We start from the raw sequence: 17,999 nt of genomic DNA, 5'->3' as shown, positions 1-17,999 counted from the left end.
TTCTAGTAAACACACAAGCTGAAGTCCGGTTTCACATACAAACAGCTGATTGGATTCCTGAAGATGCGCGACAAAAGATTATTTCTCAGGTAACATCAATACTAAGATTACATATTCACTGGAGCTGACTGCTAATAACATTGAAGAAATGTGAAAGTTAACTAACAGCTGGTGTGTAAAGGGTAAATATTTTAACTTCTAACTGAAATGAAAGCTTAACAAAAAACACCTCTATGAATCTGTGCTATACGATGAAAACATGAATAAAATCAGACATTGGTCTAATTAGTTTGTTATAAGGCTATGATTTTGATGCAGTACTTTTTAGTTCGTTTTACTGGCAAGGTGCGGCAAAAAAACAAGAATTCACGGAAAGTTGTCCAAATGTAGGTTTAGCTACATCAACATACACAAGAGCTTTTAAATAGTACACCAGAACCAATAATATAAAGACTTGCTTTTGACTGCTGGCAAGTTTAAATGTTACTTTAGAGTACAAAACTTTACCGTCCAGACTTCAGACTCCGACATCATTTCTGGTCAGAGTCGAGGGTCTCAGTGCGACAAATGTTTGAAATTCTCCCTTTCGGGTTCCCTGTTGGTTGAGAGGACGGATGTACCAACGATGTCGCTTTTAAAACCTCTTGATAAGAGGTACAAACTCAGCACATTTACTTTAAATGTAAATGTATCCAATTTTGCGAATGCAATCTGTATTTAAAGTGTGAACAACAGCTGTGACCACTTTGCGCAGTCAAAAGTGCTGCGACACGACGCGTCCCGTACAGCAAATAGTGAAGCTGCACAGCTTGTAGTTGATTCACCTGCGATAGAAGGAATCTACGTAAGGAATTGATCATTTGACATATACTGGACTATACATTAGGTACATTTCTAACGAGATCACACTGATGTAGAACATATTTCTATATTTAAGTTAAATTATTTTCCTTACCACACCAAAGGAAAAGAGCCTATATCACTTTTTAAAACGCAGAAACATGTACACTGACTTACATTGTATTATTTGATCTGAAATACAAGTTACACAATTAATAAATAAAATCTAAAATAAACAAACGACCACGAAGGGACTCAAACCCTCAATCTTCTGATTCGAAGTCAGACGCCTTATCCATTAGGCCACGCGGTCTTTCACCGAAAGAGAGCGTTTACGTAAATACTTTCATCTATAATTAGCGTAGTTTGTACTACAGTATCAACGAAATATTTTTTCATAACAAAGCAAACAAGTACAGAACTACCACAGTCCCAAAGAGGTACGGTATTAAAAAAGCAGCCAGTAGCCCCGCCCATACCCTAAAGCTATGTGCTTACCCAATTGGCGCTGCCTCTTGTCTGTTATTTTCCTATTGGGGAGTGATGCCCCGCCCCTCGTACTCAGGGCACAAAAGGAATTGACTGACGCTTCTGTGAAGTAATGGTTTTATAAACAATACATACCGGTATGTGATTGTTAATATAAAATATATATAAAAGCGGCTGAAATACAAACTGACAAAAAAAATATAGCAGAGGATGGTTTCGATCCATCGACCTCTGGGTTATGGGCCCAGCACGCTTCCGCTGCGCCACTCTGCTTTTGCTCAGTTGTCAAATGTTTAATAAGATACTGTTAAATTAATTAATATAATGGACTACTATTTAATCATAGCGGTTAACGTTACTCTAGGGTGGTAAGGTTAAATTGCCTTTACCAGACACCGTGTTTAAATGGTTACTGACGCTAACCATGTTGAAATATATGTTTATTTATTTTGATGAATAATAGCTGAAAAGAGGGGAAACGTCTGGAAAGTTTATTATAAAACAGTCGTGAGAAAAAAAAAAACATACACGTTACACCCCAGATGGGACTCGAACCCACAATCCCTGGCTTAGGAGGCCAGTGCCTTATCCATTAGGCCACTGGGGCTCCTAAAGAAAATGCCGTTCTTGCTCATATTTGTGTGCCAGACTATCGCTAAATACAGAATGGAAGGGAACCCAAAAAAAAAAATATTAACGCTTTACCTTTTTACCTGTACTGTAGTCTGCAAGCTTTTTATGGTCACCTCGGATTTTTCAGTACAGGTTGCAAAAGCAGACAAAAGCAAATAAAAGTATTTCTGAGGGTTTTATACTTTAGATTTTATGGCTAAAAGGTGCCATCCCACAACTTTGCAGTGAATTTCTCAGCATTTATTATGATAGAAACGTCAGTTCGACGAAACACTTTTTAATAACTTAAGAATAATAATGCACTGAAACGAAGGTCCCACCGAGATTTGAACTCGGATCGCTGGATTCAGAGTCCAGAGTGCTAACCATTACACCATGGAACCCACATTTACGCCTTGGCCACGTAACTGTAATAAATACATCATTTTTTTTTTTTTCTTTTTTTTTTTTGTAAGCGTTTCTACTGCGATTGTTTTAATTAGCACTAATCTTGGACTACCTTACCCAGGGTAACATTACGCAGTCCAAGATTGGTTTTAATCGGGCTGTGAAAGCAGCCGAATATGTTTACAATGACTTGGATCCGGGAATCCAGAGCTTTAAAAACTGTAATAAGTCCAGACTAGTTTGGAAAAGCTTGTCTTCGTTCAGACTGTATCACAATCCCCCATCCTTCACTGCTATGACATAATAGTGTTGCATTGAATTACTACTTTTTATAAAGCATGTTATTGTGAAGCATGTTTACTGACGTGCACCTTTTGTTTTTGTGTAGATCTCCTCACCATTACCTACTGTCGAAGCAGTGGCCCTGGAGCCAGAATGTTAATAAAGGTATGGAAATGGAAGTCTTTGTTAAAATATTCACAAGCATGTTTAATGTACAGGGTGATCAGGAGCACTGTTGTGGGGAAGCATTCTCCACAGAGTTAACTAGACAGGCAACAACATCACAGGTTACAGAGAGTCAGCTACTGTTGTGTTATAGTACATTTTTCGCATTTTGTTCTAGTAAACACACAAGCTGAAGTCCGGTTCCACATACAAACAGCTGATTGGATTCCTGAAGATGTGCGACAAAAGATTATTTCTCAGGTAACATCAATACTAAGATTACATATTCACTGGAGCTGACTGCTAATAACATTGAAGAAATGTGAAAGTTAACTAACAGCTGGTGTGTAAAGGGTAAATATTTTAACTTCTAACTGAAATGAAAGCTTAACAAAAAACACCTCTATGAATCTGTGCTATACGATGAAAACATGAATAAAATCAGACATTGGTCTAATTAGTTTGTTATAAGGCTATGATTTTGATGCAGTACTTTTTAGTTCGTTTTACTGGCAAGGTGCGGCAAAAAAACAAGAATTCACGGAAAGTTGTCCAAATGTAGGTTTAGCTACATCAACATACACAAGAGCTTTTAAATAGTACACCAGAACCAATAATATAAAGACTTGCTTTTGACTGCTGGCAAGTTTAAATGTTACTTTAGAGTACAAAACTTTACCGTCCAGACTTCAGACTCCGACATCATTTCTGGTCAGAGTCGAGGGTCTCAGTGCGACAAATGTTTGAAATTCTCCCTTTCGGGTTCCCTGTTGGTTGAGAGGACGGATGTACCAACGATGTCGCTTTTAAAACCTCTTGATAAGAGGTACAAACTCAGCACATTTACTTTAAATGTAAATGTATCCAATTTTGCGAATGCAATCTGTATTTAAAGTGTGAGCAACAGCTGTGACCACTTTGCGCAGTCAAAAGTGCTGCGACACGACGCGTCCCGTACAGCAAATAGTGAAGCTGCACAGCTTGTAGTTGATTCACCTGCGATAGAAGGAATCTACGTAAGGAATTGATCATTTGACATATACTGGACTATACATTAGGTACATTTCTAACGAGATCACACTGATGTAGAACATATTTCTATATTTAAGCTAAATTATTTTCCTTACCACACCAAAGGAAAAGAGCCTATATCACTTTTTAAAACGCAGAAACATGTACACTGACTTACATTGTATTATTTGATCTGAAATACAAGTTACACAATTAATAAATAAAATCTAAAATAAAAAAAACGACCACGAAGGGACTCGAACCCTCAATCTTCTGATTCGAAGTCAGACGCCTTATCCATTAGGCCACGCGGTCTTTCACCGAAAGAGAGCGTTTACGTAAATACTTTCATCTATAATTAGCGTAGTTTGTACTACAGTATCAACGAAATATGTTTTCATAACAAAGCAAACAAGTACAGAACTACCACAGTCCCAAAGAGGTACGGTATTAAAAAAGCAGCCAGTAGCCCCGCCCATACCCTAAAGCTATGTGCTTACCCAATTGGCGCTGCCTCTTGTCTGTTATTTTCCTATTGCTGAGTGATGCCCCGCCCCTCGTACTCAGGGCACAAATGGAATTGACTGACGCTTCTGTGAAGTAATGGTTTTATAAACAATACATACCGGTATGTGATTGTTAATATGAAATATATATTAAAGCGGCTGAAATACAAACTGACAAAAAAAATCTAGCAGAGGATGGTTTCGATCCATCGACCTCTGGGTTATGGGCCCAGCACGCTTCCGCTGCGCCACTCTGCTTTTGCTCAGTTGTCAAATGTTTAATAAGATACTGTTAAATTAATTAATATAATGGACTACTATTTAATCATTAGCGGTTAACGTTACTTTAGGGTGGTAAGGTTAAATTGCCTTTACCAGACACCGTGTTTAAATGGTTACTGACGCTAACCATGTTGAAATATATGTTTATTTATTTTGATGAATAATAGCTGAAGAGAGGGGAAACGTCTGGAAAGTTTATTATAAAACAGTCGTGTGAAAAAAAAAACATACACGTTACACCCCAGATGGGACTCGAACCCACAATCCCTGGCTTAGGAGGCCAGTGCCTTATCCATTAGGCCACTGGGGCTCCTAAAGAAAATGCCGTTCTTGCTCATATTTGTGTGCCAGACTATCGCCAAATACAGAATGGAAGGTAACCCAAAAAAAAAAATTATTAACGCTTTACCTTTTTACCTGTACTGTACTCTGCAAGCTTTTTATGGTCACCTCGGATTTTTCAGTAGAGGTTGCAAAAGCAGACAAAAGCAAATAAAAGTATTTCTGAGGGTTTTATACTTTAGATTTTATGGCTAAAAGGTGCCATCCCACAACTTTGCAGTGAATTTCTCAGCATTTATTATGATAGAAACGTCAGTTCGACGAAACACTTTTTAATAACTTAAGAATAATAATGCACTGAAACGAAGGTCCCACCGAGATTTGAACTCGGATCGCTGGATTCAGAGTCCAGAGTGCTAACCATTACACCATGGAACCCACATTTACGCCTTGGCCACGTAACTGTAATAAATACATCTTTTTTTTTTTTTTTTTTTTTTTTGTAAGCGTTTCTACTGCGATTGTTTTAATTAGCACTAATCTTGGACTACCTTACCCAGGGTAACATTACGCAGTCCAAGATTGGTTTTAATCGGGCTGTGAAAGCAGCCGAATATGTTTACAATGACTTGGATCCGGGAATCCAGAGCTTTAAAAACTGTAATAAGTCCAGACTAGTTTGGAAAAGCTTGTCTTCGTTCAGACTGTATCACAATCCCCCATCCTTCACTGCTATGACATAATAGTGTTGCATTGAATTACTACTTTTTATAAAGCATGTTATTGTGAAGCATGTTTACTGACGTGCACCTTTTGTTTTTGTGTAGATCTCCTCACCATTACCTACTGTCGAAGCAGTGGCCCTGGAGCCAGAATGTTAATAAAGGTATGGAAATGGAAGTCTTTGTTAAAATATTCACAAGCATGTTTAATGTACAGGGTGATCAGGAGCACTGTTGTGGGGAAGCATTCTCCACAGAGTTAACTAGACAGGCAACAACATCACAGGTTACAGAGAGTCAGCTACTGTTGTGTTATAGTACATTTTTCGCATTTTGTTCTAGTAAACACACAAGCTGAAGTCCGGTTCCACATACAAACAGCTGATTGGATTCCTGAAGATGCGCGACAAAAGATTATTTCTCAGGTAACATCAATACTAAGATTACATATTCACTGGAGCTGACTGCTAATAACATTGAAGAAATGTGAAAGTTAACTAACAGCTGGTGTGTAAAGGGTAAATATTTTAACTTCTAACTGAAATGAAAGCTTAACAAAAAACACCTCTATGAATCTGTGCTATACGATGAAAACATGAATAAAATCAGACATTGGTCTAATTAGTTTGTTATAAGGCTATGATTTTGATGCAGTACTTTTTAGTTCGTTTTACTGGCAAGGTGCGGCAAAAAAACAAGAATTCACGGAAAGTTGTCCAAATGTAGGTTTAGCTACATCAACATACACAAGAGCTTTTAAATAGTACACCAGAACCAATAATATAAAGACTTGCTTTTGACTGCTGGCAAGTTTAAATGTTACTTTAGAGTACAAAACTTTACCGTCCAGACTTCAGACTCCGACATCATTTCTGGTCAGAGTCGAGGGTCTCAGTGCGACAAATGTTTGAAATTCTCCCTTTCGGGTTCCCTGTTGGTTGAGAGGACGGATGTACCAACGATGTCGCTTTTAAAACCTCTTGATAAGAGGTACAAACTCAGCACATTTACTTTAAATGTAAATGTATCCAATTTTGCGAATGCAATCTGTATTTAAAGTGTGAGCAACAGCTGTGACCACTTTGCGCAGTCAAAAGTGCTGCGACACGACGCGTCCCGTACAGCAAATAGTGAAGCTGCACAGCTTGTAGTTGATTCACCTGCGATAGAAGGAATCTACGTAAGGAATTGATCATTTGACATATACTGGACTATACATTAGGTACATTTCTAACGAGATCACACTGATGTAGAACATATTTCTATATTTAAGCTAAATTATTTTCCTTACCACACCAAAGGAAAAGAGCCTATATCACTTTTTAAAACGCAGAAACATGTACACTGACTTACATTGTATTATTTGATCTGAAATACAAGTTACACAATTAATAAATAAAATCTAAAATAAAAAAAACGACCACGAAGGGACTCGAACCCTCAATCTTCTGATTCGAAGTCAGACGCCTTATCCATTAGGCCACGCGGTCTTTCACCGAAAGAGAGCGTTTACGTAAATACTTTCATCTATAATTAGCGTAGTTTGTACTACAGTATCAACGAAATATGTTTTCATAACAAAGCAAACAAGTACAGAACTACCACAGTCCCAAAGAGGTACGGTATTAAAAAAGCAGCCAGTAGCCCCGCCCATACCCTAAAGCTATGTGCTTACCCAATTGGCGCTGCCTCTTGTCTGTTATTTTCCTATTGCTGAGTGATGCCCCGCCCCTCGTACTCAGGGCACAAATGGAATTGACTGACGCTTCTGTGAAGTAATGGTTTTATAAACAATACATACCGGTATGTGATTGTTAATATGAAATATATATTAAAGCGGCTGAAATACAAACTGACAAAAAAAATCTAGCAGAGGATGGTTTCGATCCATCGACCTCTGGGTTATGGGCCCAGCACGCTTCCGCTGCGCCACTCTGCTTTTGCTCAGTTGTCAAATGTTTAATAAGATACTGTTAAATTAATTAATATAATGGACTACTATTTAATCATTAGCGGTTAACGTTACTTTAGGGTGGTAAGGTTAAATTGCCTTTACCAGACACCGTGTTTAAATGGTTACTGACGCTAACCATGTTGAAATATATGTTTATTTATTTTGATGAATAATAGCTGAAGAGAGGGGAAACGTCTGGAAAGTTTATTATAAAACAGTCGTGTGAAAAAAAAACATACACGTTACACCCCAGATGGGACTCGAACCCACAATCCCTGGCTTAGGAGGCCAGTGCCTTATCCATTAGGCCACTGGGGCTCCTAAAGAAAATGCCGTTCTTGCTCATATTTGTGTGCCAGACTATCGCTAAATACAGAATGGAAGGTAACCCAAAAAAAAAAAATTATTAACGCTTTACCTTTTTACCTGTACTGTACTCTGCAAGCTTTTTATGGTCACCTCGGATTTTTCAGTACAGGTTGCAAAAGCAGACAAAAGCAAATAAAAGTATTTCTGAGGGTTTTATACTTTAGATTTTATGGCTAAAAGGTGCCATCCCACAACTTTACAGTGAATTTCTCAGCATTTATTATGATAGAAACGTCAGTTCGACGAAACACTTTTTTAATAACTTAAGAATAATAATGCACTGAAACGAAGGTCCCACCGAGATTTGAACTCGGATCGCTGGATTCAGAGTCCAGAGTGCTAACCATTACACCATGGAACCCACATTTACGCCTTGGCCACGTAACTGTAATAAATACATCTTTTTTTTTTTTTTTTTTTTGTAAGCGTTTCTACTGCGATTGTTTTAATTAGCACTAATCTTGGACTACCTTACCCAGGGTAACATTACGCAGTCCAAGATTGGTTTTAATCGGGCTGTGAAAGCAGCCGAATATGTTTACAATGACTTGGATCCGGGAATCCAGAGCTTTAAAAACTGTAATAAGTCCAGACTAGTTTGGAAAAGCTTGTCTTCGTTCAGACTGTATCACAATCCCCCATCCTTCACTGCTATGACATAATAGTGTTGCATTGAATTACTACTTTTTATAAAGCATGTTATTGTGAAGCATGTTTACTGACGTGCACCTTTTGTTTTTGTGTAGATCGCCTCACCATTACCTACTGTCGAAGCAGTGGCCCTGGAGGCCAGAATGTTAATAAAGGTATGGAAATGGAAGTCTTTGTTAAAATATTCACAAGCATGTTTAATGTACAGGGTGATCAGGAGCACTGTTGTGGGGAAGCATTCTCCACAGAGTTAACTAGACAGGCAACAACATCACAGGTTACAGAGAGTCAGCTATTGTTGTGTTATAGTACATTTTTCGCATTTTGTTCTAGTAAACACACAAGCTGAAGTCCGGTTTCACATACAAACAGCTGATTGGATTCCTGAAGATGCGCGACAAAAGATTATTTCTCAGGTAACATCAATACTAAGATTACATATTCACTGGAGCTGACTGCTAATAACATTGAAGAAATGTGAAAGTTAACTAACAGCTGGTGTGTAAAGGGTAAATATTTTAACTTCTAACTGAAATGAAAGCTTAACAAAAAACACCTCTATGAATCTGTGCTATACGATGAAAACATGAATAAAATCAGACATTGGTCTAATTAGTTTGTTATAAGGCTATGATTTTGATGCAGTACTTTTTAGTTCGTTTTACTGGCAAGGTGCGGCAAAAAAACAAGAATTCACGGAAAGTTGTCCAAATGTAGGTTTAGCTACATCAACATACACAAGAGCTTTTAAATAGTACACCAGAACCAATAATATAAAGACTTGCTTTTGACTGCTGGCAAGTTTAAATGTTACTTTAGAGTACAAAACTTTACCGTCCAGACTTCAGACTCCGACATCATTTCTGGTCAGAGTCGAGGGTCTCAGTGCGACAAATGTTTGAAATTCTCCCTTTCGGGTTCCCTGTTGGTTGAGAGGACGGATGTACCAACGATGTCGCTTTTAAAACCTCTTGATAAGAGGTACAAACTCAGCACATTTACTTTAAATGTAAATGTATCCAATTTTGCGAATGCAATCTGTATTTAAAGTGTGAACAACAGCTGTGACCACTTTGCGCAGTCAAAAGTGCTGCGACACGACGCGTCCCGTACAGCAAATAGTGAAGCTGCACAGCTTGTAGTTGATTCACCTGCGATAGAAGGAATCTACGTAAGGAATTGATCATTTGACATATACTGGACTATACATTAGGTACATTTCTAACGAGATCACACTGATGTAGAACATATTTCTATATTTAAGTTAAATTATTTTCCTTACCACACCAAAGGAAAAGAGCCTATATCACTTTTTAAAACGCAGAAACATGTACACTGACTTACATTGTATTATTTGATCTGAAATACAAGTTACACAATTAATAAATAAAATCTAAAATAAACAAACGACCACGAAGGGACTCAAACCCTCAATCTTCTGATTCGAAGTCAGACGCCTTATCCATTAGGCCACGCGGTCTTTCACCGAAAGAGAGCGTTTACGTAAATACTTTCATCTATAATTAGCGTAGTTTGTACTACAGTATCAACGAAATATTTTTTCATAACAAAGCAAACAAGTACAGAACTACCACAGTCCCAAAGAGGTACGGTATTAAAAAAGCAGCCAGTAGCCCCGCCCATACCCTAAAGCTATGTGCTTACCCAATTGGCGCTGCCTCTTGTCTGTTATTTTCCTATTGGGGAGTGATGCCCCGCCCCTCGTACTCAGGGCACAAAAGGAATTGACTGACGCTTCTGTGAAGTAATGGTTTTATAAACAATACATACCGGTATGTGATTGTTAATATAAAATATATATAAAAGCGGCTGAAATACAAACTGACAAAAAAAATATAGCAGAGGATGGTTTCGATCCATCGACCTCTGGGTTATGGGCCCAGCACGCTTCCGCTGCGCCACTCTGCTTTTGCTCAGTTGTCAAATGTTTAATAAGATACTGTTAAATTAATTAATATAATGGACTACTATTTAATCATAGCGGTTAACGTTACTCTAGGGTGGTAAGGTTAAATTGCCTTTACCAGACACCGTGTTTAAATGGTTACTGACGCTAACCATGTTGAAATATATGTTTATTTATTTTGATGAATAATAGCTGAAAAGAGGGGAAACGTCTGGAAAGTTTATTATAAAACAGTCGTGAGAAAAAAAAAAACATACACGTTACACCCCAGATGGGACTCGAACCCACAATCCCTGGCTTAGGAGGCCAGTGCCTTATCCATTAGGCCACTGGGGCTCCTAAAGAAAATGCCGTTCTTGCTCATATTTGTGTGCCAGACTATCGCTAAATACAGAATGGAAGGGAACCCAAAAAAAAAAATATTAACGCTTTACCTTTTTACCTGTACTGTAGTCTGCAAGCTTTTTATGGTCACCTCGGATTTTTCAGTACAGGTTGCAAAAGCAGACAAAAGCAAATAAAAGTATTTCTGAGGGTTTTATACTTTAGATTTTATGGCTAAAAGGTGCCATCCCACAACTTTGCAGTGAATTTCTCAGCATTTATTATGATAGAAACGTCAGTTCGACTAAACACTTTTTAATAACTTAAGAATAATAATGCACTGAAACGAAGGTCCCACCGAGATTTGAACTCGGATCGCTGGATTCAGAGTCCAGAGTGCTAACCATTACACCATGGAACCCACGTTTACGCCTTGGCCACGTAACTGTAATAAATACATCATTTTTTTTTTTTTTTTTTGTAAGCGTTTCTACTGCGATTGTTTTAATTAGCACTAATCTTGGACTACCTTACCCAGGGTAACATTACGCAGTCCAAGATTGGTTTTAATCGGGCTGTGAAAGCAGCCGAATATGTTTACAATGACTTGGATCCGGGAATCCAGAGCTTTAAAAACTGTAATAAGTCCAGACTAGTTTGGAAAAGCTTGTCTTCGTTCAGACTGTATCACAATCCCCCATCCTTCACTGCTATGACATAATAGTGTTGCATTGAATTACTACTTTTTATAAAGCATGTTATTGTGAAGCATGTTTACTGACGTGCACCTTTTGTTTTTGTGTAGATCTCCTCACCATTACCTACTGTCGAAGCAGTGGCCCTGGAGCCAGAATGTTAATAAAGGTATGGAAATGGAAGTCTTTGTTAAAATATTCACAAGCATGTTTAATGTACAGGGTGATCAGGAGCACTGTTGTGGGGAAGCATTCTCCACAGAGTTAACTAGACAGGCAACAACATCACAGGTTACAGAGAGTCAGCTACTGTTGTGTTATAGTACATTTTTCGCATTTTGTTCTAGTAAACACACAAGCTGAAGTCCGGTTCCACATACAAACAGCTGATTGGATTCCTGAAGATGTGCGACAAAAGATTATTTCTCAGGTAACATCAATACTAAGATTACATATTCACTGGAGCTGACTGCTAATAACATTGAAGAAATGTGAAAGTTAACTAACAGCTGGTGTGTAAAGGGTAAATATTTTAACTTCTAACTGAAATGAAAGCTTAACAAAAAACACCTCTATGAATCTGTGCTATACGATGAAAACATGAATAAAATCAGACATTGGTCTAATTAGTTTGTTATAAGGCTATGATTTTGATGCAGTACTTTTTAGTTCGTTTTACTGGCAAGGTGCGGCAAAAAAACAAGAATTCACGGAAAGTTGTCCAAATGTAGGTTTAGCTACATCATCATACACAAGAGCTTTTAAATAGTACACCAGAACCAATAATATAAAGACTTGCTTTTGACTGCTGGCAAGTTTAAATGTTACTTTAGAGTACAAAACTTTACCGTCCAGACTTCAGACTCCGACATCATTTCTGGTCAGAGTCGAGGGTCTCAGTGCGACAAATGTTTGAAATTCTCCCTTTCGGGTTCCCTGTTGGTTGAGAGGACGGATGTACCAACGATGTCGCTTTTAAAACCTCTTGATAAGAGGTACAAACTCAGCACATTTACTTTAAATGTAAATGTATCCAATTTTGCGAATGCAATCTGTATTTAAAGTGTGAACAACAGCTGTGACCACTTTGCGCAGTCAAAAGTGCTGCGACACGACGCGTCCCGTACAGCAAATAGTGAAGCTGCACAGCTTGTAGTTGATTCATCTGCGATAGAAGGAATCTACGTAAGGAATTGATCATTTGACATATACTGGACTATACATTAGGTACATTTCTAACGAGATCACACTGATGTAGAACATATTTCTATATTTAAGTTAAATTATTTTCCTTACCACACCAAAGGAAAAGAGCCTATATCACTTTTTAAAACGCAGAAACATGTACACTGACTTACATTGTATTATTTGATCTGAAATACAAGTTACACAATTAATAAATAAAATCTAAAATAAAAAAAAAAACGACCACGAAGGGACTCGAACCCTCAATCTTCTGATTCGAAGTCAGACGCCTTATCCATTAGGCCACGCGGTCTTTCACCGAAAGAGATCGTTTACGTAAATACTTTCATCTATAATTAGCGTAGTTTGTACTACAGTATCAACGAAATATTTTTTCATAACAAAGCAAACAAGTACAGAACTACCACAGTCCCAAAGAGGTACGGTATTAAAAAAGCAGCCAGTAGCCCCGCCCATACCCTAAAGCTATGTGCTTACCCAATTGGCGCTGCCTCTTGTCTGTTATTTTCCTATTGCTGAGTGATGCCCCGCCCCTCGTACTCAGGGCACAAAAGGAATTGACTGACGCTTCTGTGAAGTAATGGTTTTATAAACAATACATACCGGTATGTGATTGTTAATATGAAATATATATAAAAGCGGCTGAAATACAAACTGACAAAAAAAAATCTAGCAGAGGATGGTTTCGATCCATCGACCTCTGGGTTATGGGCCCAGCACGCTTCCGCTGCGCCACTCGGCTTTTGATCAGTTGTCAAATGTTTAATAAGATACTGTTAAATTAATTAATATAATGGACTACTATTTAATCATAGCGGTTAACGTTACTCTAGGGTGGTAAGGTTAAATTGCCTTTACCAGACACCGTGTTTAAATGGTTACTGACGCTAACCATGTTGAAATATATGTTTATTTATTTTGATGAATAATAGCTGAAGAGAGGGGAAACGTCTGGAAAGTTTATTATAAAACAGTCGTGAGAAAAAAAAAACATACACGTTACACCCCAGATGGGACTCGAACCCACAATCCCTGGCTTAGGAGGCCAGGCCACTGGGGCTCCTAAAGAAAATGCCGTTCTTGCTCATATTTGTGTGCCAGACTATCGCTAAATACGGAAAGGAAGGTAACCCCCCAAAAAAATTATTAACGCTTTACCTTTTTACCTGTACTGTACTCTGCAAGCTTTTTATGGTCACCTCGGATTTTTCAGTACAGGTTGCAAAAGCAGACAAAAGCAAATAAAAGTATTTCTGAGGGTTTTATACTTTAGATTTTATGGCTAAAAGGTGCCATCCCACAACTTTGCAGTGAATTTCTCAGCATTTATTATGATAGAAACGTCAGTTCGACGAAACACGTTTTAATAACTTAAGAATAATAATGCACTGAAACGACGGTCCCACCGAGATTTGAAATCGGATTGCTGGATTCAGAGTCCAGAGTGCTAACCATTACACCATGGAACCCATATTTACGCCTTGGCCACGTAACTGTAATAAATACATCATTTTATTATTCGCTTTTTTTTTTTTTTTTTTTTTTGTGTAAGCGTTTCTACTGCGATTGTTTTAATTAGCACTAATCTTGGACTACCTTACCCAGGGTAACATTACGCAGTCCAAGATTGGTTTTAATCGGGCTGTGAAAGCAGCCGAATATGTTTACAATGACTTGGATCCGGGAATCCAGAGCTTTAAAAACTGTAATAAGTCCAGACTAGTTTGGAAAAGCTTGTCTTCGTTCAGACTGTATCACAATCCCCCATCCTTCACTGCTATGACATAATAGTGTTGCATTGAATTACTACTTTTTATAAAGCATGTTATTGTGAAGCATGTTTACTGACGTGCACCTTTTGTTTTTGTGTAGATCTCCTCACCATTACCTACTGTCGAAGCAGTGGCCCTGGAGGCCAGAATGTTAATAAAGGTATGGAAATGGAAGTCTTTGTTAAAATATTCACAAGCATGTTTAATGTACAGGGTGATCAGGAGCACTGTTGTGGGGAAGCATTCTCCACAGAGTTAACTAGACAGGCAACAACATCACAGGTTACAGAGAGTCAGCTACTGTTGTGTTATAGTACATTTTTCACATTTTGTTCTAGTAAACACACAAGCTGAAGTCCGGTTCCACATACAAACAGCTGATTGGATTCCTGAAGATGTGCGACAAAAGATTATTTCTCAGGTAACATCAATACTAAGATTACATATTCACTGGAGCTGACTGCTAATAACATTGAAGAAATGTGAAAGTTAACTAACAGCTGGTGTGTAAAGGGTAAATATTTTAACTTCTAACTGAAATGAAAGCTTAACAAAAAACACCTCTATGAATCTGTGCTATACGATGAAAACATGAATAAAATCAGACATTGGTCTAATTAGTTTGTTATAAGGCTATGATTTTGATGCAGTACTTTTTAGTTCGTTTTACTGGCAAGGTGCGGCAAAAAAACAAGAATTCACGGAAAGTTGTCCAAATGTAGGTTTAGCTACATCAACATACACAAGAGCTTTTAAATAGTACACCAGAACCAATAATATAAAGACTTGCTTTTGACTGCTGGCAAGTTTAAATGTTACTTTATAGTACAAAACTTTACCGTCCAGACTTCAGACTCCGACATCATTTCTGGTCAGAGTCGAGGGTCTCAGTGCGACAAATGTTTGAAATTCTCCCTTTCGGGTTCCCTGTTGGTTGAGAGGACGGATGTACCAACGATGTCGCTTTTAAAACCTCTTGATAAGAGGTACAAACTCAGCACATTTACTTTAAATGTAAATGTATCCAATTTTGCGAATGCAATCTGTATTTAAAGTGTGAACAACAGCTGTGACCACTTTGCGCAGTCAAAAGTGCTGCGACACGACGCGTCCCGTACAGCAAATAGTGAAGCTGCACAGCTTGTAGTTGATTCACCTGCGATAGAAGGAATCTACGTAAGGAATTGATCATTTGACATATACTGGACTATACATTAGGTACATTTCTAACGAGATCACACTGATGTAGAACATATTTCTATATTTAAGCTAAATTATTTTCCTTACCACACCAAAGGAAAAGAGCCTATATCACTTTTTAAAACGCATTAACATGTACACTGACTTACATTGTATTATTTGATCTGAAATACAAGTTACACAATTAATAAATAAAATCTAAAATAAAAAAAACGACCACGAAGGGACTCGAACCCTCAATCTTCTGATTCGAAGTCAGACGCCTTATCCATTAGGCCACGCGGTCTTTCACCGAAAGAGAGCGTTTACGTAAATACTTTCATCTATAATTAGCGTAGTTTGTACTACAGTATCAACGAAATATTTTTTCATAACAAAGCAAACAAGTACAGAACTACCACAGTCCCAAAGAGGTACGGTATTAAAAAAGCAGCCAGTAGCCCCGCCCATACCCTAAAGCTATGTGCTTACCCAATTGGCGCTGCCTCTTGTCTGTTATTTTCCTATTGCTGAGTGATGCCCCGCCCCTCGTACTCAGGGCACAAATGGAATTGACTGACGCTTCTGTGAAGTAATGGTTTTATAAACAATACATACCGGTATGTGATTGTTAATATGAAATATATATATAAAAGCGGCTGAAATACAAACTGACAAAAAAAATCTAGCAGAGGATGGTTTCGATCCATCGACCTCTGGGTTATGGGACCAGCACGCTTCCGCTGCGCCTCTCTGCTTTTCCTCAGTTGTCAAATGTTTAATAAGATACTGTTAAATTAATTAATATAATGGACTACTATTTAATCATAGCGGTTAACGTTACTTTAGGGTGGTAAGGTTAAATTGCCTTTACCAGACACCGTGTTTAAATGGTTACTGACGCTAACCATGTTGAAATATATGTTTATTTATTTTGATGAATAATAGCTGAAGAGAGGGGAAACGTCTGGAAAGTTTATTATAAAACAGTCGTGAGAAAAAAAAAACATACACGTTCCACCCCAGATGAGACTCGAACCCACAATCCCTGGCTTAGGAGGCCAGTGCCTTATCCATTAGGCCACTGGGGCTCCTAAAGAAAATGCCGTTCTTGCTCATATTTGTGTGCCTGACTATCGCTAAATACAGAATGGAAGGTAACCCAAAAAAAAATTATTAACGCTTTACCTTTTTACCTGTACTGTACTCTGCAAGCTTTTTACGGTCACCTCGGATTTTTCAGTACAGGTTGCAAAAGCAGACAAAAGCAAATAAAAGTATTTCTGAGGGTTTTATACTTTAGATTTTATGGCTAAAAGGTGCCATCCCACAACTTTGCAGTGAATTTCTAAGCATTTATTATGATAGAAACGTCAGTTCGACGAAACACTTTTTAATAACTTAAGAATAATAATGCACTAAAACGAAGGTCCCACCGAGATTTGAACTCGGCTCGCTGGATTCAGAGTCCAGAGTGCTAACCATTACACCATGGAACCCATATTTACGTTTTGGCCACGTAACTGTAATAAATACATCATTTTATTATTCGCCTTTTTTTTTTTTTTTTTTTTTTGTGTGTGTGTAAGCGTTTCTACTGCGATTGTTTTAATTAGCACTAATCTTGGACTACCTTTCACAGGGTAACATTACACAGTCCAAGATTGGTTTTAATCGGGCTGTGAAAGCAGCCGAATATGTTTACAATGACTTGGATCCGGGAATCCAGAGCTTTAAAAACTGTAATAAGTCCAGACTAGTTTGGAAAAGCTTGTCTTCTTTCAGACTGTATCACAATCCCCCATCCTTCACTGCTATGACATAATAGTGTTGCATTGAATTACTACTTTTTATAAAGCATGTTATTGTGAAGCATGTTTACTGACGTGCACCTTTTGTTTTTGTGTAGATCGCCTCACCATTACCTACTGTCGAAGCAGTGGCCCTGTGGGCCAGAATGTTAATAAAGGTATGGAAATGGAAGTCTTTGTTAAAATATTCACAAGCATGTTTAATGTACAGGGTGATCAGGAGCACTGTTGTGGGGAAGCATTCTCCACAGAGTTAACTAGACAGGCACAGGTTATAGAGAGTCAGCTACTGTTGTGTTATAGTACATTTTTCACATTTTGTTCTAGTAAACACACAAGCTGAAGTCCGGTTCCACATACAAACAGCTGATTGGATTCCTGAAGATGTGCGACAAAAGATTATTTCTCAGGTAACATCAATACTAAGATTACATATTCACTGGAGCTGACTGCTAATAACATTGAAGAAATGTGAAAGTTAACTAACAGCTGGTGTGTAAAGGGTAAATATT

General features: G+C 38.0%; 17 non-coding genes across 17 annotated transcripts; all 17 read right to left on the bottom strand.

Annotated features, from left to right (window-relative positions):
- Window positions 1–1,080: 1,080 nt before the first annotated feature.
- trnar-ucg (transfer RNA arginine (anticodon UCG)) lies at window positions 1,081–1,153 on the bottom strand. Its single transcript has one exon. It is a non-coding gene; the product is annotated as a tRNA-Arg (tRNA).
- Window positions 1,154–1,863: 710 nt separating this feature from the next.
- On the bottom strand, window positions 1,864–1,936 carry trnar-ccu (transfer RNA arginine (anticodon CCU)). Its single transcript has one exon. It is a non-coding gene; the product is annotated as a tRNA-Arg (tRNA).
- A 337-nt stretch (window positions 1,937–2,273) lies between these two features.
- Window positions 2,274–2,345, bottom strand: trnaq-cug (transfer RNA glutamine (anticodon CUG)). The gene has a single exon. It is a non-coding gene; the product is annotated as a tRNA-Gln (tRNA).
- Window positions 2,346–4,049: 1,704 nt separating this feature from the next.
- trnar-ucg (transfer RNA arginine (anticodon UCG)) lies at window positions 4,050–4,122 on the bottom strand. Its single transcript has one exon. It is a non-coding gene; the product is annotated as a tRNA-Arg (tRNA).
- Window positions 4,123–4,832: 710 nt separating this feature from the next.
- Window positions 4,833–4,905, bottom strand: trnar-ccu (transfer RNA arginine (anticodon CCU)). Its single transcript has one exon. It is a non-coding gene; the product is annotated as a tRNA-Arg (tRNA).
- Window positions 4,906–5,243: 338 nt separating this feature from the next.
- Window positions 5,244–5,315, bottom strand: trnaq-cug (transfer RNA glutamine (anticodon CUG)). The gene has a single exon. It is a non-coding gene; the product is annotated as a tRNA-Gln (tRNA).
- Window positions 5,316–7,016: 1,701 nt separating this feature from the next.
- On the bottom strand, window positions 7,017–7,089 carry trnar-ucg (transfer RNA arginine (anticodon UCG)). The gene has a single exon. It is a non-coding gene; the product is annotated as a tRNA-Arg (tRNA).
- A 709-nt stretch (window positions 7,090–7,798) lies between these two features.
- On the bottom strand, window positions 7,799–7,871 carry trnar-ccu (transfer RNA arginine (anticodon CCU)). The gene has a single exon. It is a non-coding gene; the product is annotated as a tRNA-Arg (tRNA).
- Window positions 7,872–8,211: 340 nt separating this feature from the next.
- On the bottom strand, window positions 8,212–8,283 carry trnaq-cug (transfer RNA glutamine (anticodon CUG)). The gene has a single exon. It is a non-coding gene; the product is annotated as a tRNA-Gln (tRNA).
- Window positions 8,284–9,980: 1,697 nt separating this feature from the next.
- On the bottom strand, window positions 9,981–10,053 carry trnar-ucg (transfer RNA arginine (anticodon UCG)). Its single transcript has one exon. It is a non-coding gene; the product is annotated as a tRNA-Arg (tRNA).
- Window positions 10,054–10,763: 710 nt separating this feature from the next.
- On the bottom strand, window positions 10,764–10,836 carry trnar-ccu (transfer RNA arginine (anticodon CCU)). The gene has a single exon. It is a non-coding gene; the product is annotated as a tRNA-Arg (tRNA).
- A 337-nt stretch (window positions 10,837–11,173) lies between these two features.
- trnaq-cug (transfer RNA glutamine (anticodon CUG)) lies at window positions 11,174–11,245 on the bottom strand. Its single transcript has one exon. It is a non-coding gene; the product is annotated as a tRNA-Gln (tRNA).
- Window positions 11,246–12,944: 1,699 nt separating this feature from the next.
- trnar-ucg (transfer RNA arginine (anticodon UCG)) lies at window positions 12,945–13,017 on the bottom strand. The gene has a single exon. It is a non-coding gene; the product is annotated as a tRNA-Arg (tRNA).
- Window positions 13,018–14,122: 1,105 nt separating this feature from the next.
- trnaq-cug (transfer RNA glutamine (anticodon CUG)) lies at window positions 14,123–14,194 on the bottom strand. Its single transcript has one exon. It is a non-coding gene; the product is annotated as a tRNA-Gln (tRNA).
- Window positions 14,195–15,910: 1,716 nt separating this feature from the next.
- On the bottom strand, window positions 15,911–15,983 carry trnar-ucg (transfer RNA arginine (anticodon UCG)). Its single transcript has one exon. It is a non-coding gene; the product is annotated as a tRNA-Arg (tRNA).
- A 711-nt stretch (window positions 15,984–16,694) lies between these two features.
- trnar-ccu (transfer RNA arginine (anticodon CCU)) lies at window positions 16,695–16,767 on the bottom strand. Its single transcript has one exon. It is a non-coding gene; the product is annotated as a tRNA-Arg (tRNA).
- Window positions 16,768–17,103: 336 nt separating this feature from the next.
- On the bottom strand, window positions 17,104–17,175 carry trnaq-cug (transfer RNA glutamine (anticodon CUG)). The gene has a single exon. It is a non-coding gene; the product is annotated as a tRNA-Gln (tRNA).
- Between the last annotated feature and the right edge of the window lie 824 nt (window positions 17,176–17,999).

The sequence above is a fragment of the Acipenser ruthenus genome, chromosome 17 (genome assembly GCF_902713425.1).
Source record: "Acipenser ruthenus chromosome 17, fAciRut3.2 maternal haplotype, whole genome shotgun sequence".
NCBI classification, from domain to species: Eukaryota; Metazoa; Chordata; class Actinopteri; order Acipenseriformes; family Acipenseridae; genus Acipenser; species Acipenser ruthenus.
Note: the sequence above shows the minus strand (reverse complement) of the source record. Positions and strands in the feature narration are given on the sequence as shown.